At 38.2% G+C, this 25777-nt stretch overlaps 1 long non-coding RNA gene across 1 annotated transcript in view; it reads left to right on the forward strand.

Moving 5' to 3' along the window:
- The first annotated feature begins 963 nt into the window (after positions 1–963).
- LOC121922917 overlaps positions 964–25777 on the forward strand; it is a 78988-nt gene continuing 54174 nt past the window's right edge. The window contains exons 1-2 of the long non-coding RNA XR_006102259.1: positions 964–1018; positions 9162–9201. This is a non-coding gene — a long non-coding RNA (uncharacterized LOC121922917). The remainder of the gene's footprint in view (positions 1019–9161; positions 9202–25777) is intronic.

A 25777-nucleotide genomic window follows, 5' to 3' on the forward strand; every position in this document is an offset into this window, starting at 1 on the left:
TGGCAGTCTGTAACAGGCCATAGTTTTACAGGGTCTTTAGTTTTCTCTGCCAAAGAGAGCTGGCACTCCACAAAACTACAAATCCCAATATTCTGTACAATGGAGCCATGGCAGTTGAAGTGGCATCGAAGTGCATTATTTCTACAGTATGGATGTACCCTAAGTAACATACAGTATACTTGAAGGAACATTCTCAGGGATCGCAACATATTGCTTGAAGTCAGCAATTTATTTGGGGGTAAATCCATTTAACTCAGTGGGATTTACTACAAAGAAAACATGTACAAGCATAATAACTTGAAATATTAATACAAGTACTAAGGCATGCAAACAAATACTGGCCTATTACAGTTATTCTTTTTAGGTTGTCATATTCTTTAAAAAAAGAAGTTTGAAATTAACATGTACAGTATACTACTTGTGATCCATAGTATGTTTCCAGTGTTAGTTCTTTCATATCCTGCCCCACATCAAATAGTTTCATTTTTCTAGACATTCCAATTTTAACTGTATTTACCAGTATTAAACTATGAACATCTGCTTTTTTGGAATAGATGGAAGCTCCACCCGGAGCTTTGGAAACAACTAAAAGATGGAGTGGAGGGCAAGAAGATCCTTCAGAAAGCTTTGTCAGATTAAAGCTGCCGCCCGACTCATCAGGCAGGCAGCGTTGCCGCCGGGGGCCTGGCGCCACGGAGGTCTGCTTTGCTGGGGCGCTCTGGCCTCCGATTGGCTGGCTGAGGGGGGGAAAGGAGGGACTTCTGCCTCCTGAGCGATGCTCTAGGAGGTGGATAGTCCCTCTCTATGATCGTCCCGGTCCTCCAGGGCAGCCGATTGGCTGGCTGCTCCTGGGGGCAGGGCGACTCCCCTCTCGGCCCCCACCTTTGGAATAGGCCTATATATTGGCCATGCGGTGTCCTGCTCGGTGCCATTTCTGCTTGGCTCTCCCACCCACCCTCCCTAGGGTGTATGGTTTGCTGTCACAACTTTTGGGGCAGCAGCAGAGGTTCTGGATCAGGTAGGCATGGTCTAGAAAGTTGCATAGCACTGTATTGGGAGTCCCTATGGGACACGGGAGCGATGAGGGCATACCTAGTGGTCATTGCAGGGGCCATAACGTGACACTGCTTCCCGGTGACTAGGGGCTTTAGTTAAATGCAATTTGCGGGTTGCATGAATACGAGAGGGCGTTAATCTATCCCCTAGCTCATCCCGATGCCTTCCTTTATATGACATGCCATTTATCCTACAACTGCGGGTTGTAAGATGATCCAGAACTCATGCTTTTGGCCAACCCTACCTTTTGCTGATGCTTGAGTTAATGAAGTTGTGGCTTTCCTCCACATGCGGCTTTGCGTTTTATTGTGGCGACGCCCTCACAGGCAATGCTGCTGAGAATTCTGTAAGCAATAATTTTTACAGTTTTTGAAGCCCAGTACAGAATGCACACACATTTGCCAGCTGTATCATAGTGAAATTCTTGAGAACACCTACACTTGTTATTTGCTGTGTTGAAATTCTCTCACTTTAAATTCCTGTGACTTTGAAAGTCCATGTTTTGAAGCTAAAACTGCATGGAATAATGTGTTAAAAGAAGAAGATGTGCAGTTACCATAAGTGAAAGTGAAAACTGTAATCTGGAGTTTAAACAGTAGTGCCGAATAAATATATGTGTGTGTCTACTGTCTTGATTCTGTGCAAGCTTGGGGGGTAGGAGTACCTGATTGTGGTACTGCAGACAGTTTTAGCTGGTGCAGAATATATTCTGTATTTGATGATATAGGATCTTATGATATAGGGTAGACTATAGATGTTTTAAATCAACAACAACAACAACATTTTATTTTAAAGAGGAGTGTGTTTCTGTTCTTATAGTTGTACTTGGAAGCCTATGGGCAGCACCTGATAAATCTCAGAAATTTGAAGGAAGTCTTAATAAAAGATCTAGTGGTTATGGGATAGATGTTTGCTCTGTGCCTTGCATGACTCCTTGCACTATCATGTCCAGAAAAAGAAGAATACATTATCCAAAACAGAAAATGAATGCATAATAAAGCTGTGTAAACAAAGGAGGAGACATGCTGATTTGCTTAATTTATTCAAGCAACAGAACTCATGCTCCTTGTCTCAGAACGTTGGTGTTTTTTAAAGAAAAGGAAAGAGGAGGAAAAGTACAATGGATTACTTTTACTGATTATTATTATTATTATTATTTATATTTATTTACAGAGCGCTGTAACATTTGCACAGCGCTTTACAAAGTAAGGGTAAAAAAAAGATAAGAAAAGAAAAAAGAATAAAAACCTGCCAAGCGGCGTACAATCTAAAACAGCAGCATTACATGATTAAAATATTTCTAAAATAATACTAATTAATATACTATAAAAACAAAGTAAGAAGCAGATTAACAACTAATAATCTGGAATGCCTTGCTAAACAAGAGTGTCTTCAATTTGCCTGTAAAATTAGCCAAGGAAGTAATAGTTCCTAATTGTGTGGGGAGGAGATTCCTGATATGGGGAGCAGCACAGGAGAAGGGGCAGATTTGAGCAGGGGAAGAGGAGACCCTAGGCTGGGTCAGGAGACTGGTGTCATAAGATATCAATGCGTGTGGAGGGCAGTAAGGAGAGATAAGTGCTGACAAATAAGAGGGAGCCAAGCCATAAAGGGTTTTAAAGGTCAGAAGAATAATTTTATATTGGATTCTGAAAGGAATGGGGGGCTAATGGAGGGATAACACTAAAGCAATAACATGGTCAAAGCAATGGGCCAAGAAGATGATCCTGGCTGCTGAGCTTTGCACAGAGATTAGGGGGCTAAAGTGGGAAATAGGAAAACCCACAAGCAGTGAGCTGATATAATCCAGGCATGATATCACCAGTGATAGCCTACTTCCCATCTTCCCTCAAAACTGTATATATGCATTTCCTAGTGGCCTCCCTTTCAGAGGTAAGGAAAAAAATCAGATGTGCTCAGCCCTGCTGTATCATGAGCTTTCAGATCTCAAGAACAGGTACACATACAATTGCTTTTGAACACATAAGAGATATGTGCCTTTACTAAAGTTCATGCATAATTACCATGGTCACTTACAATAGATATATGTTTGTGTTTGCATCATTGCCAATATTAAAATTACACTTGTCCCTCGGCATTCGTGGTCTTGCCATTCACGTCCCTTGCATCCCTCTGTGGTGTGCATACAGGGCCATGTGCAGGAGCTTGAATACTTGCGATTTCTCATTTTCATGGGGGGGGGGTCCGGAATGGATCCCCTGTGAAAGCAGACCGTATATGAGAAATAATGCAGTTCTTTAACATTTCCTTTGTTCAGCATACTACAAAGGAATACACACACACACACACACACACACACACACACTCTCACACTGTAGTTCCTTTGCCCACCCTTGGAAGAAAAAAAAAGATAGAATGAAATGACAGTCATTTTAATAGTGCTTCTCTTTTTTAATAGTTTGTCCATGTATTGTTTCTTTTGTCTATTTATTTCTATTTGATCATGTAATCTTTTCCCTTTTTGTGTGTAGAGCATCCCCACTCTTGGTTTAAATTTCTCATTGATTTCTTGGATCTTGTGAAAGAAGTCTCTTGTTCTTCCATTTTTGTTGTCTTCGATTTCTTGCATTGATTATTATAGTAGTTCTCCTTGTCCCTGTGCCCACATTGTTGAACTGTTGTATTCAGGGTTCTGCCACTATTTGTGTCTCTTTTTGCTTTGACTTTTTGCCTGTCCTTAACCCTTTGAGCAGGATGGTTGAAGATAGGGGGACTTGGAAGTATCTCATTCCTAGGGTAGCCATAAATTGAGGTTGACTTGATGGCAGTTAACAACAGCAACAATCAATTGATTATCTTCTAAAAATGTTGATAAGTTAAAGCTTTCTATTTTTGGCAAATGAACATCTGGATTGATCAGCAGAATATACAGCTACTATTACTATAAATAAATAAACAAAAATAACCGAATGGCTATTACACTGTAATTATGATATTACACTGCAATAGAAGATATGAGAGCTTGAAGTTAATAGTCATTGGGTGACACAGATCCAGTTCCATCATCCCAATTTGTTTTCAGGCACTGGCTAACTAGTTGCTTCTAGGAGTCCATGAGCAGGACATACTAGTGACCTCTATCCTTTTTCTGTTGTTTGTCCCCAACATCTGATATTTTTTAAACATTTTGTTTCTATTAAGCAGGCATAGTTTATAGGCCATAAGAGATTTTACCTCTATTAATTTATCAAGTCCTAAACAACAACTCTTCCATCCCAAATTCAGCATTCAGGGCTAAGTTCCTGTTAACGCATCACAGTGGTTCCAACCTGTGGGTACCCAAGTGTTGAACTACAACTCCCAGAATCCTTCAACATTGACTAAGCTGTCAATGGGTTTAAGGAACTGGTTCAGGAGCAATTTCCCTTACCAGATTAGAATTGTTCATGTAAAGAGCTGTCTGACACTGGTAAAACTGACAGTATGAACCATAAGGTTTGTTGCTACGTGAGTAATCCTTATCCACTACGTAGATTCATGTGCACAGCTCCAGGTGCTGAACTAACAGTCCAAAAAGCAGAATCAATTTGAATAAATAAATTTCCTATCCAGAAGGAGCCTTCACATTCAGCTCTTCTTGGATGAAAAGGAAACATCTGCACCAGATGTTTTAGGAACTACATAATGTAGTTACTTTATATTGAAAAATTCAGAGGTAGATATGCTTAAAACCATTGATTTTAATGGGGTTAAGTACACTTGAAACACTGGATTTTTTCCTGTCCATTTGCTGATATGGTGTGTGTGTGTGTGTGTGTGTGTGTGTGTGTATAGATAGAGAGGGGGGGCTTTATGGAGTAGTGCATAATGGTCATACAGAATGCCTGTAAAGTCAGTGAAACAGTAAAACTGACTTGAAAGTTAAAGAAAACAAGAGGAAATGGGGAATCACATCAACTGAAGTTCCAGTTATTGAAGAAATGGCTGCTCTGCAAATGCTTTGAGGATGGGAGAGAAGCGGGGATGCATCAATGACGATTTAGAAGCATGACTTGCTATCACACCTTCGCACTTCAGGAACGTTTTACTGACATTTTAGTGATGATAAGCCTCCCGTGTGATAATCCCCTATGAATTCAATGGCTGACTAGAGGTACTTATTTCTTCCTAACAAAGACACAAGAAGAAGCTCTCTTTTAAAATAATTTCTAAATTTCCTATCTGTGTGTTATATTGGTAGAATTATTATTAGAATGAAAGGATTTTTAAAACTGTCTCTGCTCTTCTATATGTATGGTCAAGCAATTTTAATTGTAGATAAAACAAGCTGAAATGATGAAAATACTGTATTCTCAAAATTAATTTTAAAAATTACATTACTAAATGAACATGGTTTAGATTTTTTTTAAAAAAAAATCTGAGATCAACAGCTGTGGTGAGTTGGACACAAGAAACCGCTTCATACCAATTTTGGCCCATTGGTATTACGTTTGGTTTGGGAGTGAGACGAATGATATCTAGTGAGACAAGGTCACTGGACTGAAGAGACAGAAATGCTTGATTACCATGAATAAAGTTAATCATAATCTATTGGCATGTATAATGGTAATTATCTGCCACTCCCTTCAAGCAGCTTTTCTGGCTCCTCTGAGCTTAGCAACAACACTCAAAATACAGGGGGAGAAAATGGGTTTGTTATAATTTATCCCTATTGAAATACAAAATATTTTGGGAGGTTGCTTGGACTTGCACGAGCAATTGAGACCCATTAGCTTTACAAAAGGGATACTCCTGGTTGGTGTGTTATGGACTAGCACAACTGTCTGAACTCTCCCAGGGAAAATGGCTACGGGTCTATCATGATGAGTGTCTGCACTTCAAACTTTTCCACTACATCAGTGAGTAAGATCAGAATGTTCAGCATCAGGCTCTAGGGTTTCTTATTTACTCTTTAAAATGCTGTTGAAGGTTAGGTTTTAATAAAATAAATAGAGCAGACAAGGCTGGTTTATGTCTGGCTCAGCCTTCTTTACAATCTCTCTTGAAAGCTTAAAGATCACTTGTCCTGGCCAGAGGGCCTTCAACATTCCCCTTTCAGGATACTTCTATTTCCATATCAGGATCTGCCTATACCATTGGGGCCTTTTACACGTTAATGGTTTAAAAAATTAGAAAGTTCAAATTAAAATATAAATAGATTCTACCTATGGCACTAGCACACACCATATATTGTGCCTTGCAAATTACTATTTCATCAAGATCCCAACAAGTCTAATAGATTTGTCTGTCTGACATTAGTGCACCATTATCTACTTGCTACCTACCTATTTCTGATGTTCTTGGTTGGTGGACTTTAAAGATGTCAGTACATAAATAATATTGGATCCAATCTTGTTACGTGCATCTGTCTCCAATCAACACCTATTGAATTTACTTGCTTAATTGGGTACCAAAATCTCACTGATGTCAATGGGACTTTAAACAGACCCAATTTTCCCTGGATTGTACCCAGAATACATTAAGTTTATTTATTTTTTTCCTGGAAAGTCCTAAACTTCTACATTTTAAATGATGTACATCTTTGTTACCTTAAGCATTTGAAGAAGATGCATCTGCCCAGGCTAATTAAGACTGCTAAAAATAAAATTGTGTGTCTTATACTAGGTAGATGTGCATTTAAAAGAGAAAGAGAAGGGAAAATGCCATCCTTCAGTGTATCACTTGCTTTTCCAATATGCTGTAGTCTGTATATGTAGAACAAAGACTATCTGCATAATAGCCACACACAAGTAAAAATCAGCAAAATTACAGTGGGGGAGGGAAGATGCAAAATAGGATAGTAAGTGTAATGACTAGGGCATACAGAATTTAAATGTTTAATGCCTCCATATTTTGACTCTCTCTCTCTCTCTCTTTCTTTCCCTCTCTGCTATCCCTTTGAACATACTGAGATTCTTGGAAGGACAGAAAGGAAACATTTCTTCTTTGGATGCAGATGGCTCTGTGTATGTGTGTGCGCGGGCGTATGTGTGTGTGTGTGCGTGCACACACACACACGTATGGTATGCAAATTTACATTGTGCATATCTCTCTATAGCTGAATAGAGATAGATGTGATAATTAGCAGCTTGGGAACCAGGGAGAAGAAGTCGCTGCCACTTCTGTTTATTCTGTCTTTATTTATTTATTTATTTATTTGATTGAATGCCAGTTTCCCATTTCCTAGTCATGATGGAAAGGTAGAGTACAATAGAATCAGTACAAAAATACAAATTACAAAATGTGCACACAGCTTACTCTGTTACCTTTTTCCACTGTTCTTAAATGAATATCTGCTAAAAATAGGTACCACTATAATTGGCATGATACATGTTTTGGAAAAATGAAAGAAAGGAGAAAACATGCAATCATGAAAACCTGCATTTTTAGCTCCTCCTCCTATTTAGCATATATTTGCTGTGAAGTGCAGTCTGCACTGTAAATGAACATTTTAAAAAACCCATCGTTATAAATGTCATTTAATAACCTCTCTGTCTAGAATATGTTGCAGCATAGCTGGTTGTGTCATCTGTGTAAATGTTTTATTTGTCCAAACTCTATGACTGCTTGGTGTCTTGCATCAAAAAGAATGTCTGTATTATATGCATAAACTGAACTGCCTTCCCAAATTAGTGCTACTGGGTCAAATAAATTAATGCACAGCCTAGACAAAATGCCTCATTAATATACAAATGTAAATTGCAAGGAGGAAAAAAACAGCGAGATGTATATTAAGACTGTGATTTGATTGCTAGACATTTAGTACATTGCAGAACCTTTGGTATTGTAAGTCATATTAAAGATCACTGTTAGTATAGAAAGCCACTAATACACACATATTTGTAATATCAAGCCCTTAGTCTGTAAATATTAAGCAGATAAATCACTGGTGAAATTTATGAAACCTCCAGAAATCTGACAGTGAAACCACTATGCAAATACCCATTTCATGCTTGTAAAGTTGACTGAAAAGCTCTCTGAAAATTAACTGAGTATGAATGGTTTCTTTTGAACTGATAAACCCTTTCTTCAGTGGATACCAAAAGAAATGCTGAAAAGAATGTCTTTCTTCAGCATGTTAACCCTTTTGTGAAATATTGAAATGTTGTTAGTGTGTGAGTATTGAGCTTAATCAACAAAATTGACAGGATTTATGAACTTTCTCTTTCCCAATGCATTTGCATACACCCAAGCATACACATGTACATAAATCCATTTTATTACAGCCATTTTATACAAACTGAACCTTAAGTAGCTGAAGTACTAAAAAAGCCAATCAAAATACTCTTCATATATCTGTGGGTCCATAAACCTCTTAAAATTGTGCTTTCCAAAAAAAGGATGAAAGAGAAAAAAGAAGGAAAAAGGAAAGGCTGATTCATTATGAGAATGTATACAATACTGCAGCATATTTGCTACTTATATGTTTTATTCTTATATGAAATTTCCAGAATAGCACGGGAATGGCAGTCATATAAACTGCAGAAACAGTTGGGGGGGGGGGCAGGAGTAGAACACAGGGACTTGTAAATAAATCCATGAATATCAAGAAGCAGAGATGCTAAGATTATGCATTTTACCACTACACTTCTGTGCTTGTAACCCATAAGGCCAGACATTTGTAAGATGCAAGATGCAGAGCTGCCAGGGAGAGATTGGGAGGGAGGAGGGTGGAGGGAGGTAGGGACAGCCAGACACAATGAAGCATAATAGCATTCCTGCATGTCTAATAGCTTAAATATGCTACGCCTCACAATATCCCCACATTGTGAGCAGCGTCAAAGAATCAGTTAATATTTCATCAATAGTTTACTTTTGAATTAAATACTTTTACAAAAAGGGAGATTAATAGCTTCAAGTGAGAGAAATGCAATGATTAGAGTTAACATTATTCCTCAAGTATACAAGCGTGGCTCTGTGTCTCACATGTTCACGCCAATCATAAATGCTGCCTTTTTATTATGTATATTTAGTGATGCCACTGTGTCTCAGATACTAAGCAAATGAATACAGATAGTTTCAGCGTTATATAAAAATGTCTGGGATATATATATATATATATATATATGGAAAATAAAGCTATTACCTGCCATGTTTCTTTTCAGATACTGCTTGAACATATGGGTGTTTCTATGGAAGTGGAAGGTGAGAACTGTGTTTATTTGCCAGTATGTTGATGGGATAGAGAATCTGTCTTTTTAACAAAGGATGACAGGATTGTCTTAACAAAGAAGATGAAGGCAGTATATGTAGGGTACAATAGAGAAACCACCTCCCAGATCTCTTCAACCTACAAGTATATGTACTGTGGGGTCCTAAGTGGCTTTTGTTTTCAGTGTCTTTTGTAAGCTTTAGGAGGGTTTCCACCCCCCTTCCCCTACATCAAACGTCAAATTAATTTACAGGGTGCTATTACTGATATGTTTCCTTGGTTTGTGGTTTTCTGCAAAAGGCAGGCAGCTGAGACCAAGTCTTAGGATGAAGAGGGGGAAGGGCAGAAGGAGACCTGGCTGCAGAGCGTCTGGTGTGCCAGCGTCTGTAAGCAGGCAGCCTCTGTTTTGACAGTGGGCCAAAGAAACCTCTCGCCTTCATTTGCATCTTGAAGAATATCCAGGATTAAATGGAATTTATTTTCATACAGGATTTAGATCTGACATTTATTATTCGGTTCGCAGACCTCTTGAAGGAAAGTTTGTTTTCCACTCAGAGATGCTTTGTTTTAAAGATAAATAAAGGTTGACTTAGCAAAAGCAATAAATAAATATCTCTCCTGGAAATGCTTAGGAATCTATCTTAACCGATCACAAGATGGATATTTCCTATTAAATTATTACATTTTGCTCCTTAGCATCCAAAAGGAAAACTCTCTCTTGCATCCAGTCTCTGTCATTTGTAATATGTGACCATTTAAAATGGGAAGCTTATTTCCCTAGAAATAAAAATGGCAAAAGAGGTGTGTTTTTTAAACAGCCAATTAAATCTAGATTTTTGAACAAGAGTGATAGATTAAACATAGCTTTCATTTTATACTTGATTTGTGTGGTTATCAAAGGTTTTGTATGCTTGCATCAATTTCCTCACTAATGGTACAATTAGTATATTTTTTATGAACCTATGTATGGGTTCTTGGATTTGACCTTTGCATGCTGAATATATGACATACTTCTAGTATGTTTTCATAGCCTTTGAGATAAAAGTAGTTTTAGTAGTGTAGTGTATAGCATAAATATTGATTATAAAACATGGCATTTCATTGTTATTTTACTAAATGAAACTTAAAATGCTATGGTGGAATTTCAGTGTAAAAGAATATGTTTCTGTCTTCCATCCACTATATAATGCTCCAGAAGTCCAGTCTGAAGTAGTGAGCTTGGCACCTTTAGATTATTTTCAGTTATTTTTCTAGGTCAAACTTTCAATGTATCTTACTTGATGATTTGTATTATTTTTAATGAATAAACCATAAATATATATGTTTGTGTGTGTACACACACAAATACGTGTATGTGTGTGTATATGTATGCACTCATGTGCATGCATTGTTCTCCTGAAGAGAGATGTCCATGGGTCATTGATGTTGTATGTTACAGATAAGCCCATTGTTGCATGGCATACATCTTTTACCTAGTGTCTAGTAAACATCTAGTATCCTGGATATTTTTAACTTTACTATAGCTATGTGTTAAGTGCATAGTCACATAAGTTAGTACAGGATAACAACTAGCATCACCTTTGTTAGTTTCCTTACAAGTACCACTAGATGTGGCTGCATGCCTGAATGTGTGGCCTAAGGAGGAATGGGAAAGGATGCCCTTAATGTTTATTTAAATGCTTGGCCTATAGAAAATCACACAAGAACCAGGGCTGCTCTGAGATTTATCTTTTGTCTGAGGTGAAGGACAAAATGGCATTGTCTCTGTTGGTGTCATGTGTCTTCAAGTTATTTCCAACTTACAGCTACACTAAGATGACCCAATTATGGGGTTTTCTTGGCAAAATTTATTCAGAGGTAAGTAGTTTGCTTTTGCCTTTCTCTGAAGCTGAGAGAATATGATTTGCCCAACCTCAACCAGTGGGTTACCATGGCCAATTGGGGATTCGAATCCTGGTCTCCCAGACTCTGATGTTTATCACACTATGCTCTTAAAGAGGTACTATTCCAGTGTGACTCCTCTAGCAGCCTCCTGTTGCATGCTGGGATTGGCAGTTTTAAGGAGCTGAACGTCTCTGCCTGAGAATTCTAAATACCTCTCCTTAAAACTGCCAATCCCAGCATGCAACAGGAGGCAGCTAGAGGAGTCACACTGGAATAGTACCTCTTTAAGAGCTCATCTGATAAACACCCCAGTCTCTAGCACTTAAATCTCTCCACTATGCTGGTTCTCCCCTTCTATATTTAGAGCATGACTAGAATGCCAGCTGAACACCGGAAATGGAATGGAATAACAACAGGTCTGACATCCAAGAGAGGGGAATGGCTGGAAGGCTCAGACTAAACAGCTGGGGAAGTGCTATTGGTGTACCTCATCATTTGCCATTTAAAGTGGTTTTCTCATTCTGAATAATAGTGGGACTGGCCCTATGTAGCCTTAGCTTTCTTTAGGAGAATTGTGGATAAAGCAGACAAAGCAGCTTACAACATATGAATTAAAATTGCTTCTTGCTAAATTCAACAGAAATATTGTTGTTAACTGCTGTCAGGTCAACCCCAACTTACAGTGTCCTATGAATGAGAGATCTCCAAGTCATCCTATCATCAATCATCCTGCTCAAGTCTTACAGACTCAGGGCTCTGTATTTCTTGATTGAGTCTATCAGTCTGGAATGTGACCTTCCTCTTTTCCTACTGCCTTCTACCTTTCCAAGCATTATTGTCCTTTCTAATGAGCCATGTCTTCTCATGGTGTCTCCAAAGTACGACAATCTCAGTTTAGTTATTTTTGTTTGTAGGGGAGGGGGTGTCCTTTCAGCAGTCCATTGTATCTGCAGGACTGTTCTCCAGCAACACATGTCGAGTTGATTTTTTTTCTATCAGCTTTCTTCACTGCCCAGCTTTCATATCCATTCATAGAAATGGAGAATACTGTAGTGTGGACCAACCTAACTTTATTATTCAGTTATATGTTTTCTTGCCCCTCTAAGAACTTTATCACACAGGGCTCCAGGCAGTGATGAGAACAGGACAAAAGGAGCCTGGAAGGGAATGGAATGAGTGGGGAACGCATTTTACCGCACACAAGGAAGTCCCTCACTCATTCCGTTCTCGGTCCTTCCATTCCCAATCTGTTCCCAAAAGAGGAGATATTTGAGAACTGTTTTGAACAGTTCTCAAAAATTGCCCCCTCTGGAACTGATGCTTTAAATTGTAAAACTGCTATAGGGATTGGGGATCAGTTTCTTGGTGACATCATGGATATCCATCAGTCAGCACTGTGGACAGTTGGTCATCTTCTGCTGAAAACTTGTAGACACATCCTTGAATTTGGGGAAGAAAAGTAAATTTGGATCCAGCACAGTCAAGAGTGCTTCAGAATTAGCCCAGCTACAATAAATAAATAAATAAATAAAGAAAGAAAGAAAGAAAGAAAGAAAGTAAGTAAGTAAGTGAGTGAGTAAGTGAGCACACACTCACACACACAAATGGAGAGTCTGAATAAGAGAGCTTTCCCTGAGCATGGAACATTTTTTAAAAAATTAGAGTTCCTCTCTTCATATGTTGATTCAACATACTTTGTAAATAAACAATAGAGGTACTATTGTAGTCTCCTTCACATACTACACAGACATAATCCTTCCCTGTGTGATGGTGCAATATCCATGAGCAGAGGCTTTCCAATTGGTTTTCTTTTCTTTTAAAAAAATAAATAAATTTGTTAACTATATAAAAAAAATACAAAAATACAAAATTTCTATCCGGTTGTTATACTGTAACATTCACAAGTTTCATATTATACTACAACACTCTTAATATACAGTACCTAATCAATATGTTATGGCATTTTAATGTCCCCTATAATAGAATGTTAGTATTTTATCTATTAAACTTCCTCAGTTTTCTTGACAGTAAATTCTATCACTATAAAGTAAGCATTATTAGTCTTTATTTTTCTCAGTCAAATTACTCATCAAGATTTCTTCAGCCCATTTCAGTGTTTTTACAGTTATTCTTAATCTATTTTGGCTGATACGCCAGCTGTGCCCCTACCTGGACCGGAGGGACCTTGAAACTGTAGTACATGCTCTGGTAACCTCTCGATTGGATTTCTGTAATGCGCTCTACATGGGGCAACCCTTGTACCAAACCCGGAAGCTACAGTTAGTGCAAAATATGGCAGCGAGATTGGTCGCTGGATGTTCCAGGTCAGACCACATAACATCTATCTTGAAAGATCTCCATTGGCTGCCTATTCGCTTCCGGGCTCAATACAAGGTGTTGGTAATGACCTATAAAGCCCTAAATGGCTTGGGCCCAGGGTACTTGGAGGACCGCCTATCCCCATGTAATCTGCCCCGCACACTCAGATCGGCAGGGAAGAACTTGCTGGAGGTCCCAACTGCACGTTATGCGAGGACCTCGCAACGGGCCGTTTCTACCTCGGCCCCTAGAATATGGAACAATCTCCCGGACGAGCTCCGCTCCACCACATCTTTAGATCTCTTTAAGAAGAATCTTAAGACCTTCTTCTCCCAAGCCTTACCCCCATGAGATGTCATTTATGTTTCACCCCCTCTGTTGATGACCTTGTAATGTTTATGGATTCCCCCACTCAGCAGGCCCTGTTGTTGTTATTGTGACTGTTTTTAAATGCTGTTTTAAACGTTTTTATCTCGGTGTATTTTTACCTAAATCTGTTTGCCGCTTTGATCAATAGTTGAAAAAGCGGGATAAAAATAAACTTTTATTATTATTATTATTATTATTATTATTATTATTACTATTCTACCATAAAATCTCACTTTCTTTATTCTCTCACTTGCTTTGTTATTACCATCGCTTTTTGTAAAATTCTGTTATCGAAAACCATTCTTCTTTTGTTTTTTCTAAATACTTATGATTTAACCATGAGGTTAATCTGTCCATATCGTGCATGTCCATTAATTTCAATAACAAGTCATCTAACTTCGGGAGCTCTGCTTTTTTCCAAAGTTGTGCTATTGCAATTCTTGCTGCAGTGTCCAGAGGAGGGCGACTAAAATGGTGAAAGGTCTGGAAACCTTGCCCTATGAGGAACGACTCAGGGAACTGGGGATGTGTAGCCTGGAGAAGAGAAGGTTAAGAGGTGATATGATAGCCCTGTTTGAATATTTGAAAGGATGTCATATTGAGGAAGGAGCAAGCTTGTTTTCTGCTGCTCCAGAGAACAGGACCGGGAGCAATGGATGCAAGCTACAGGAAAAGAGATTCCAGCTCAACATTAGGAGGAACTTCCTGACAGTAAGGGCTGCTCGACAGTGGAACACACTCCCTCGGAGTGTAGTGGAGTCTCCTTCCTTGGAGGTTTTTAAGCAGAGGCTAGATGGCCGTCTGCTGGGGATGCTTTGATTTGGATTTCCTGCATGGCAGGGGGTTGGACTGGATGGCCCGTGCGGTCTCTTCCAACTCTATGATTCTATGATTATATGATATCATGTTCAGCAAAACTCTCCAACATTTACTTTCAATTTCTGGGGGTAATATAGTTAACATGTTCAATAGATATATTTCTGGTCTTAATTGAAATCTGATTTCCAAAATTTCTTGAATTGTATTCAAAAAGGTTTTCAATGTAGGATATCTCTACCATACGTGAAACCAGGATCCAATGTTCTTTTGGCATTTCCAACATTTATTAGATTTTGTGTTGTATATTTTTGAGATTTTTTTAATGGGGTTAAATGCCACCTATGCTCCATTTTCCATAAATTCTCTTTTAAATCTTGTGACTTTGTAAACTTTTCTGTTCTTCCTCTTGCATAATACCAGTTTATCAAATAAATTATTCTCCCTATATCTGTGGCCCATTTTATCATTTCTTCCATGACTGGCTTATATTCTTGCTGTTTTTTTCAATTGCTCTCTATATAGTCTTGCTGTTTTCTTCTTCTTTTTATTCCTTAACATCTCATCATACAGTATGTATTTGAATCTTCTTTGAATCCCTCCAATTTGGCACTCATTTTAAACCTTTCTTTTAATTGAATATAAGGGAACCAGTTCATTTTCGAATCAAGAGATTCCAATTCTTCTGAAGTTTTTAGTTCCCATTTGTCAGGTAATTGTTTCTTCAAGATGTCTTTATAGCTAAACCATTGGTTCAGAGGGTTCCATTTCCCAAAAAAGGCTTTCCCATTGGTTTTAAGTATTCTCCTTTGCTCCTACCACATGTATACTGTCTTGTGCACAAACACTGCAACTCTAGGCATAGCCACAATTTTTAATGGAGGCCTGGGATAGGAGTCTGGGATACAGACATATATTCCCCCATCATTACCCTGACTACATTCCTGTGGCATGCTTTAATGCATGATTGTATGTGTGAACAAGGAGGAGGTGAGAATCAGGGCTATTTGGAGTCATATGAGATCTTCCGTTGGTGAGTGTTGCATCCCAGTATGTAGTAGGATTATGTTCAGTCTGCAAAATCAATAGCCTGTTAAGCCAGGAGGGTACCTAGAAGGTACAGGACAGGTCCAAAACAAAAAATAACAGAAACCCCATCACCTACAGCTTTCTGTTTTCAAAAGAATTAATAAGGATTTTGATCTCTCTTGGATTGTGACCTTTCCCTTTCATGGGCTTTGGGTAGTCGGCTTGTCTTAGCTGACAGACAGCCCTTTCCTGACCCTCACCCATTTGAAGAGATCTACAGAACAGAGCTATAACCAGAGGTAAACGTTATATCTACTTGTGTGATAATAGCATGTAAACAAATGAGATCATGACATTATTTAAAGCAATGGATCCACACTTTTGAGATCCAGATGTTTTGGACCTCAGCTTTTGGAATTCCTTAGTGATGGCCAAGCCATCTGTCATCTCTGGGAAATGAAGTCCAAAACATTTGGAGGAGCAAAGTTTGTGAACCACTGTTCTAAAGTGTTATATGCCATTGATGGCACCAATCTTCTTTTCCCGTTTCCACAGAACCTGGATATTGTGCAGTACTTTGAAATTTCAGATAAAGTTTTGAAAATATATTAAAATAGGCACAATATAGACATTAAAATGTTAACAAAGGCAGTAGAGAAGATTAGTGGTAGAGTTCATGTTTTGTATGTAAAAGTTCCTGATCTAGTTTCTTGATAGGAATGGGAAAGACACTGGCTTGAAGCCTTGGACACCCATTGTCCAGTATTTTACCAGTACTGATCTAGATGAACCAATGAAATGACTTGACATGACAGGGCAATATCCTGTGCTCCTAGGTGAAATTAAGCTGACCATATATACATCTGTCAAAGCCATTCCTAGTCCTGAAAAGCTGCACTATAAAAATGGGTCCCTCTGTAATGAGTCACAGCTGTTTTGGCTGTTTCCTTTCTACATCTAACATAGTGAGCCCTCAGGTTGGTTTGTTTCTTAATTAATGTAGCATGTTAATTGTGCACCGAATCATCCCACAGGGCTTCTAGGTTTTAATCAGAATTTTAAAAACAGAAGTGAAGAAAATTTGAGTTGCAACAGAGGGAAAAACATCAGAACAACATATTTCTAGAGTTCAGTGAGACTAAAATGTGATAGATGAGCTGGTTCACTGTTCGGGCTTCTCAATGAAAGCATAGATGTGTATGTTTCTTTCAGAGACTGAATTCTAACTCAAGAAGGAGATAGCCTCTTCTAAAATTGCACACTGTGTAACACCATTACTCCACAATAATGTAGCATAAGCACAGGACAAGAACTAGAGAAAGAAGAAGAGACAACATCATGATTTTCATGAACACACACCAAATCACAAAACATATTACATACATATATGCAGCATTTTATCAAGTAATTACGTTTCTGAGCACATTGTTTTACCTTGTCTTACAGGACAGGCTATAAGAATTGTGCATTTTAGAGTTGAAATTGTCTTTGTTACAAATAGAACATTTGTAAAGGAAATGGATGAATTATTGACCAAAAACTAAATCAAATTTATACAGGTCAATTAAGATAGGATGGTTATGGTTAATACTATACAGAGAATCATTCTTTGCTTAAAGGCCTGCCCAGTCCAAGTCAGGTTTAAAGATAAAGAACCCAAACAAGGAAAAATTGACCATGAAGTTGCACATCAATAGTAAATATCTAGATATTGAAATGAGCACACCCTATTATGGTGAGATACATTCATATTACACACACACACACACACACACACACACACACACACACACACACACTTGATATACTCCTCATTGGCTATCTTTTAGGGCATTGGCCTCACAAATTACACAATAAAACTGAAAATTAAAGTTTAAAAAAATAAAAAAAATAACACATAGCTATATATTTCTGAATGATAATGCTGATAGTAATGATTTAAAATATGAACAAGTGATTCAGTCAGATAATAATGAGGAAGATTCATATAAACTATGATGTAAATATTAATACTTTTTTAAAAAAAACCAACTTGGTGGGATCCATACGCTGATACTATCAGTTTAGCAGAGTAGAATGGCAACTCTTCACTAGCCCTGACTGGGTCCTTAGTGCATGACTTGGAGATTTTACAAATAGTAAGAACCTTACTTGGAATTGGTATTTCAGATACCCATCAATGCTATAAAAGTTCTAGAATCCAAAATAGCAGTATGCTTCCCTGACCCAAGAATTTTCACACCAGGCACTTGAAATTCTGGTTGCTTTCCTACACTTCTTCATCCCAAAGGCTGAATTGCAAGTGGGTTGATGAGAAATGGCATTCCTGACACACAGTTCTATTGTATTTCTCTTCTGAATAGTGTTCAGAATAACATAGAAGACTCCTTTACCTTTAACGGTTATGTACATGCATGTACAGTGAGCTCTTGGTATCCGCTGGAGTTTGGTTACACAACCCTCTGTGGATACCAAAATCTATGGATACTCAAATCCCATTAAGAACAATGGCATAGTAAAGTGGTACCCCTTATATAAAATCTCAAAATTAAAGTTTGCTCTTTGGGAGTTATTTTTTTTAATATTTTCAAGCCATGGATGCTTGAATCTGTGGATAAAGAATCCATGGATACAAAGGGCCCTCTATGTGTGCTTCAGGTCGCCTGTCAACTTATGGTGATGAAATGAATTCCACAGGGTTTTCTTTGGCAAAGAATACTCAGAGGAGGTTTTGCTAGTTCCTTCCTCTACAGTAGCCAGTATTCACTGGCAGTCTCCCATCCAAATATTAATGAGGACTGTCCATGCTTAGCTTCCAAGATCAGATGGGATGTGGTGCCTTTAAGGTAATTATGTAGAACTGGAAATTTCAGCCAGTGCAAGTAACACATGCTAAAATTCCATATTCTACACGACTATTATGTGTCCCTTATTTCTCTGGTTAACCTTTTTCCAAACTTTAGAAATAACAGTTTTAATTTTTAAAAATACAAATGGATGTTGTGTTTTCAACAAAGAAAGTATGGGTCTGAAAATACTAGATAGTCAAATACTGAGAAAACCCAACATAAATAAAAAGTTAGTACTCTGACCAGATATTTTGTTGAATAGAATCTTAAGTGAAAAGACAAATAACATATATGAAAGAAGGCAGAGGAGGTTGAGACTGACTATAGTCCCTTCATTCCATTCATACCTCTTCCTCTTTAGTACTGAACATTTGCTTTTTTGCTTAAAAAATAAACCTTAGTCACAACTTGATTTTCCACATTTGTAGACAGAAGATTGCTGGGCATGGGGCTGATTGAGTGACACCCATGCATGGCCATTCCCACTACAAACTAAAAGAGAGTTACACAATTGGCTTCCACTTGTCAGCAACTGGCTATTTTATTTCATATATCACATTACAGTACTTGACAAACTTCTACTTTTAAATCCATCATATATTTGAAATGATTTTTAAAAAACTTTCTAACACATAGAAAGAAAGGTAGAGAAATTGCTAAATTTTTGAATAATGTGAAAAACTGGCTTCAAGTAAAGGAAGAACATTACAAAGTTTGTTTGTTAGATTTATATTTACTCTCAAAGTAAGATTAAGCTAAACTAAATTTGGAGCCAGATCTGCCAGGGTTAGGTGACTTCCACCCTGCCTGAGGTAAGCTATTATCACTCAAAGCAAGAAGAACCTTCTTGCCATGAGAAATAATCCAGTCCAGCATCTACTAGGTTGAAGGAAGGCAAAATATGACAGAATGGGTTTGAACATACATTTATTGCCATCCAAAGGGTGGTGGGGATGCTTTGGAATGCAGCAAATGTTGCTGTTTCTACCTTGCTTTACTATGCACCCCTGTCCTTATCCTAATGACGTCATGTTTGAATTTGAAATATGTCTTGAAAGATCCCCTTCTCTCTCAGAGCAGGCCCAGCAGCAACAAGCACATGGAATATAAGGTGTCTCTGAATGCATGTGTATACCATATGTCTAGTCATATATTAATATGCAGTAGTGAAAATCAGATATCGGTGAGTGATCATGGATTATTGGAATGAGTCAGGGATATACAACAGGAATCTATTTGTGGATAAACGCCACTGAGGACAGTCATATTTCCAACTTGAATTCCTTTTCCTCTGTTTAGGGCAACACTGTACATGCATGTACATAACCATTAAAGGTAAAGGAATATGAAAACCCTACAGTTGTACAGACCAATGACAGTCAGTGTGTTGTAGTAATTTGAACATTAGACTATGACTCTGGAGATCAGGGCTGGAATCTCCGCTCAGCATCTGAATGATCCTGGGCAAGTCACACTATCTCAGTCTCAGAGGAAGGCAAAAGCAACCCCTTTCTGAACAAATCTTGCTAAGAAAACCCCATGACAGTCACGGGTTCACCTCAAGGTGTCCATAAGTTGGAAACTACTTGAAAGCACACAACCACCCATTTTATTATGGTTCCTAATACAATGATAAATCTTCTGGAGGAGTATTCTTACAACCCTATGAGCCAATGCTGTGCACTTACTGCTATGTGCAAGAGTTACATTTTGAAATATCACCACACGCATCTTTTTTAAAAAGCTTTTGCAGTAATGTTGGCCATGCATATAGTGCCAGGAGGTTCAGAAGTGGCCTGTGTTAGAACTATCCTGACATTAAAGCTCTGGAATCCAAATGAAGCTTTCCCACCACACTATGTGAATGGCTGTGTATTGTTTCTTATTATCCCTTCTCACCTTGTCACATCATAAGACTAGAGTATAAACTATCCTAAATTCCAAAACAGTTGATTAATTTGTTTTGTGGAACATAAGCACACTGTGGGGAGTTGAGCAATACATACATTCATAATACAGTACTGGCCGGCATCATGTTAGTGATATGTAGTAGTAGTTCTTGTGTGTCTTCAAGGCATTCATCACAGGGATTTCTGAAGCTGAGATGTGTGACTTGCTCACTGGGTTTTTATGGTTGAGTGGGGATTCAAACCTTGATCTGCAGAATTGTAGTCCAATGCTTAGACCACTATGCCATGCTGTCTCTTAGTAATGACACACAGAGGCATAGGCTGTGTTATTCTAGCGGAGTTATTTTCTTTTTGAATGATGCTCAGTGGTTGTATCCAACTGATGCCAGTGTAGGCAGAGTTGCCCATTTGGGACTGTTGAGCATGCTGTAACCATTAAAATACACAGAGTAGCATGTGAATGTTCATTGCTTCTATGTGTGTTCCCTCTATGTGGATTGCTCATTGCAGTTGCACAACAGGTTGTCAACCTTGATCATTTGTCCACATATGCTGCACTATATTGATATTCAGGATAGGGCTTGCATAATGTAACTCTACTGGTGGATATTTATGCTACAGTGACGTGATGTAAGATCTTAGCTGCTGGGTGTAAAAGCCAGTGGAGCTATAAATTTCATACCTAAAAATAAACAGAGCAGCTGCTTGCTCTTTGTATGCTTATATATGCATGTGCATGTGTGTACACACAACACACATACACACACTCATCAATCAACAGAACAAAGCTAAATAACAATTACAGCTCTAAATATGAAACTGTGTAGGACCAATTACTGACCTATGGGTTGAAATCAATGCAAATGGTCACTGAATTGCATCCACACAATAAGCCAAATCTATTTTGAAAAGTTCAGCAGACATTACATTACGTCACTGTGGCAGGTCTAAATTTTAGTATTTTTAATCCATATTTAAAGTTTTAGACATAAATGCTAAATCATTCTGTTCCAGTATTCCTGGGAATTTCAACAGAATTGGATAGATCAGACATGGCTTAAGCTATCTTTACAGTGACCATTTTTCGCCTGTAACCTTAGGAGACATAAAACAAAATGCTTAAAGAGAGATATAAAGGTAGTAAACTCAGCCTTTTAAAACCATGACAGACTGTGAAATCACAAAAGAACAATCAAATTTAATAAATGAAGCTTTAAACAGTAATATGCTACTAAAGACTCAGTTGAATTTTTTTTTTAAAAAATCATTTTTTTCTTTCTAGAAAGCAAGAAAATATTAAAAACACACTATAGAATAAAACTGATATTTGTCACTCTTGTTTAAATTGATGTATGCTCCTGTCCTATAAATGTCACATTGGATAACCCTGAAAAATTACCATAGATCTCCATAATTACACATATTCATGATGCTGTTTTGCATAGGACTAGTAGCTTCCTGCACATAGAAGGGTGGGGGAAGGGAGAAGAACTAAATTATTTGACAGACTGAAATTATTACCAGCATCCTTGAAAAAGACACAGCAACTGCTCAAATTTGCTGGGTTTATCAGAGAAAAAGAAAAGTCCCAGTAGTAATTATATAAATGGAAATTGTCTGCTACATATTTTGTCATAGTATGTTAACAAAGATAAAATACTAAGAAGTGTCAGTGAAAGTTTGAATGTGATTTTCTAATACTGAAATTTTAGGCACTAGAAATGAAAAAGGAGAGGCGTCTTTCCTCCTTGATGCTATCTACGATGTAGCATTTCCAGTAAGAGGCCCATACCATGAGTTCTTACATGGTACAAGCAAGCCGAGTGCAATTATATTAGGTAAACTGTTGTTTTTTTGTGATGAATATGCAACCTGCCCTAATTATTCAGTAAACTGCCGAAAGGCTTTGGACACAATCCACCAGGAAGTTCATTCTGAGTGAGCCCCATTCAAATGAATGGCAGCTGCACCAAAGCCCTGCCGAAAACCTCTGCAGCTCCAATTAACTTCAATGGGGCTGGATGCAGAAGAAGCTCCTAGTGGACTGTGCCCTATGAGTGATAGAAATGTTGTCCTGTTTGTGGCTCAATAGCTTTTTGTGCTGAAGCAGAGAGCAGAGTTAATCAGGGGCTTGAGAAGTAATTATCGGAAGAGTTTGGGGAGTACAAATGCTTGGGTAAACAGCGATTGTTCTTTCCACAAAATTCCGAATGGAAACAACAATGCCAGCATTGTCCTCCACTTCTCATTAAGGGGATTCAAAGATGGAGCTGAGCACTCTGAAGCGGATGGGAAACTGACAGAGAAACTGTACTCTGAGCGAATCTCTCATGATCCCACTACAACAGGCTCTGGCTTTTGGCATCAGCCGTGCCAGCTGCATTGGGAGAAGCCAAGCCTGTCATACCATCTTCTCATCAAATCCTCAATATACAGGGGCAAAAGCATAGTTAGAGCTTAATGAAGAAACAAATACAAAGGGGAAGATTAGGCCTTGTTAACACTTGCATTCATTTGTCCTTATAAAAACCTGCACTGAAGGGTTTTCCTTGGGAGAGCTGGTGCTTGCCTTTCTTCTAAAAGATAAGCAATACTGATGAGGCCTTGTTTTCATAAATGCTCTGTATTCTACCCCCCCCCTTTTTTTTTTTCTTTCCTTTTTTTGGTTCCTGCGATTGCCACATAAATGTTAGGCAGTAAATTGTTCTGCCAAAAAAGACACCTCAAGCACATCTTCCAGTGGCAATGGTCACCATACAAACCATAAATGAAATTGTTAAAGAGTAATCAACAACAACAACAACAAATGTTTTGTTTGTCTGCTTCATTAATGGAACAGCATCTTCATGGAAGAATTTATCAGCTAGGAAACAAACTTTATTGCTAAGCAAGTAAAGACAAGGGAACTAGGAAATGAAGTTGAAAGATAGGGCAGGTGATGCTGTACTTGTTGACAGCAGAGTCACCTGCAAATTAGCAGCTGGAGGGGATGGGGCACTGAAGATTAGCTTGAGACTATTTGCTGCCAAAACCAAAGTGTAGTCTTCTCCCCCACATTTTACATACAGATACCAACATTACAGATAGATGATTATGATGATGATGATGATGATGATGATGATGATAATAATAATAATAATAATAATAATAATAATAATAATAATAATAAAATTATTTATATCCTGCCTCTCCATGCAATACAACCAGGGAGGATTACACATTAAAACAATACAATTCCGTCCCAATATCCCCCCTCTAAAATACAGTTAAAACAGTACACAATTTAAAACATATCTTAAAATAAATCTTGCTTTACCTTTCTTCCAAAGGGGCAAAAGGACATTTCACTTCAAGAGAAGAGATCTCAATCGATGCATGAAGGACAGGTTGTGTGACACTATTTGTTTGTTTGTTTAACACCTTTTCCTATGCTCTGGGACTTAAGGCAGGTTATAAAGATTTAAAAAGAGGCAAAGATTAAAGATCACATCAACACCAACACTGAACTACACTGGGCCCTTGGTATCCACTGGGGTTTGGTTCCAGGACCACCCATGGATACCAAAGTGTATGGATGCTCAAGTCTCATTAAATACAATGGCATAGTAAAATAGTGTCCCTTATATAAAATAGCAAAATCAGGGTTTGCTTTTTGGCATTTAAATTTTTAAAAATATTTTCAAGCTGTGGATGATTGACTCCATGGATAAAGAATCCATGGATACAGAGGGGTGACTGTACATTCCTCCTGCTCATAACTTGAGAATGTTCCTAGACTTGATTCGGATAACAGTGGTGATGAGAAGTGTTTTAAATATCTTCAAGCTGTGGATGCTTGAATCCGTGGATTTAAAAAATCCATGGATATGGGGGCTGACTGTACAATGAATCTATCAACTGAATTAAAAACTATTTAACAGAAGCAAGAAGCAGAAATAGTAGAGCCTTTTCCCCACTGAAACAAACAAGCAAAAAGTCTTCACCTTTTGTTGGAAAGATATCATATTTACTTGTTTAAAATATTTGTGTACCTCTTTAAGTGTCACCAGTGTGGTTTACATAATACAGTGGTACCCCGGGTTACGAAATTAATTCGTTCCGTGGCGCCCTTCGTAACCCGAAATCTTTCGCAACCCGAAAAAGCCATAGGCGCTAGCGCTGGAAGCCGCGATTTCGTGCGAAAAAGCGCCGAAAAGCACCAAATTTTTTTTTCGTAAGCCGAAAAAAAAAAAAACGTAACCCGGAACAGTTTTTTCCTATGGAATTTTTTCGTATCCCGGAAATTTCGTAACGCGGTGCTTTCGTATCCCAGGGTACCACTGTACCAAAATAAGGCAATAAAACACAGATGTGACAGCTACATCCAACTTAATAGATTAAGTTGCAATGGAGCTTTAAAAAGTTACTTTTTTGATCAACAACTTTCAGAATTTCCCAGTCACCATTTATTATTATTATTATTAACCTTTATTTATTTATTATTATTATTATTAACCTTTATTTATGAAGCGCTGTAAATTTACACAGCGCTGTACATACAATCTTTTTAATTAGATGGTTCCCTGCCCTCGGGCTTACAATCTAAAAAGACATGACACAGAAGGAGAAGGGAGTGGTGGAGGGAAGGGGTAAGAGGTCCAGCAGTTCCTCTCTACCTCCGAGGCCTGGACCAAAGCAGATGGACTGGAGGGAGGGCTTGGCTTCATAATGGATGGTTAATCTTCTTCCAGGGAAAATACATACTCTCAAGTAGGATAATACATATACAGTACATAGCAATACAGGAAATGGTTCAATAAACAAGCACCAAAAGAACATCAAATAGTAAGCGACAATTATGCAATGCCTGGGAAGGCTTCTCTGAACAGGATGGTTTTCAACTCCGTTTTGAAGCTGGTTAAAGAAGTGATGGCTCTTGCTTGTGGGGGAAGAAGGTTCCAGGAGTGAGGGGCAGCAAGTGAAAGGGGGCGAATCCATGGTTTGTGACTGTGGTAGTTGGGATCTGGGAAGGTGTCCTCAATAAAAGAAACTTACCCAACATCAGGCTAAGATGCCTGGGGAAACGGAATGAGTTTGATAGAGCACTGGGGAAAATAAAATGTAATCCTGCACATTACAAGCTGCTGGAGGAAACAACTGAAATGAAACAAGCTGTTGTGGAGAGAGGCTATATAACATTTTCTCCACTCATACTTTTTTTTTTGCCTCAAATGACCTTCCCCAGTAGCTCCCACCATGAACTGCTTAAAGAGTTTTAATTGATTTATCACCTGATTTTTAACTAAATTATCCACTGATTAAATAGTTTGTACATGATCTTGTATTGAGGCTTTCCCATAGTAATATATATATATATATATATTCCTTCCCCAGACCTATCTGTAGATGCCATT

Source organism: Sceloporus undulatus, chromosome 2 (assembly GCF_019175285.1).
Source record: "Sceloporus undulatus isolate JIND9_A2432 ecotype Alabama chromosome 2, SceUnd_v1.1, whole genome shotgun sequence".
Lineage (NCBI taxonomy): Eukaryota > Metazoa > Chordata > Lepidosauria > Squamata > Phrynosomatidae > Sceloporus > Sceloporus undulatus.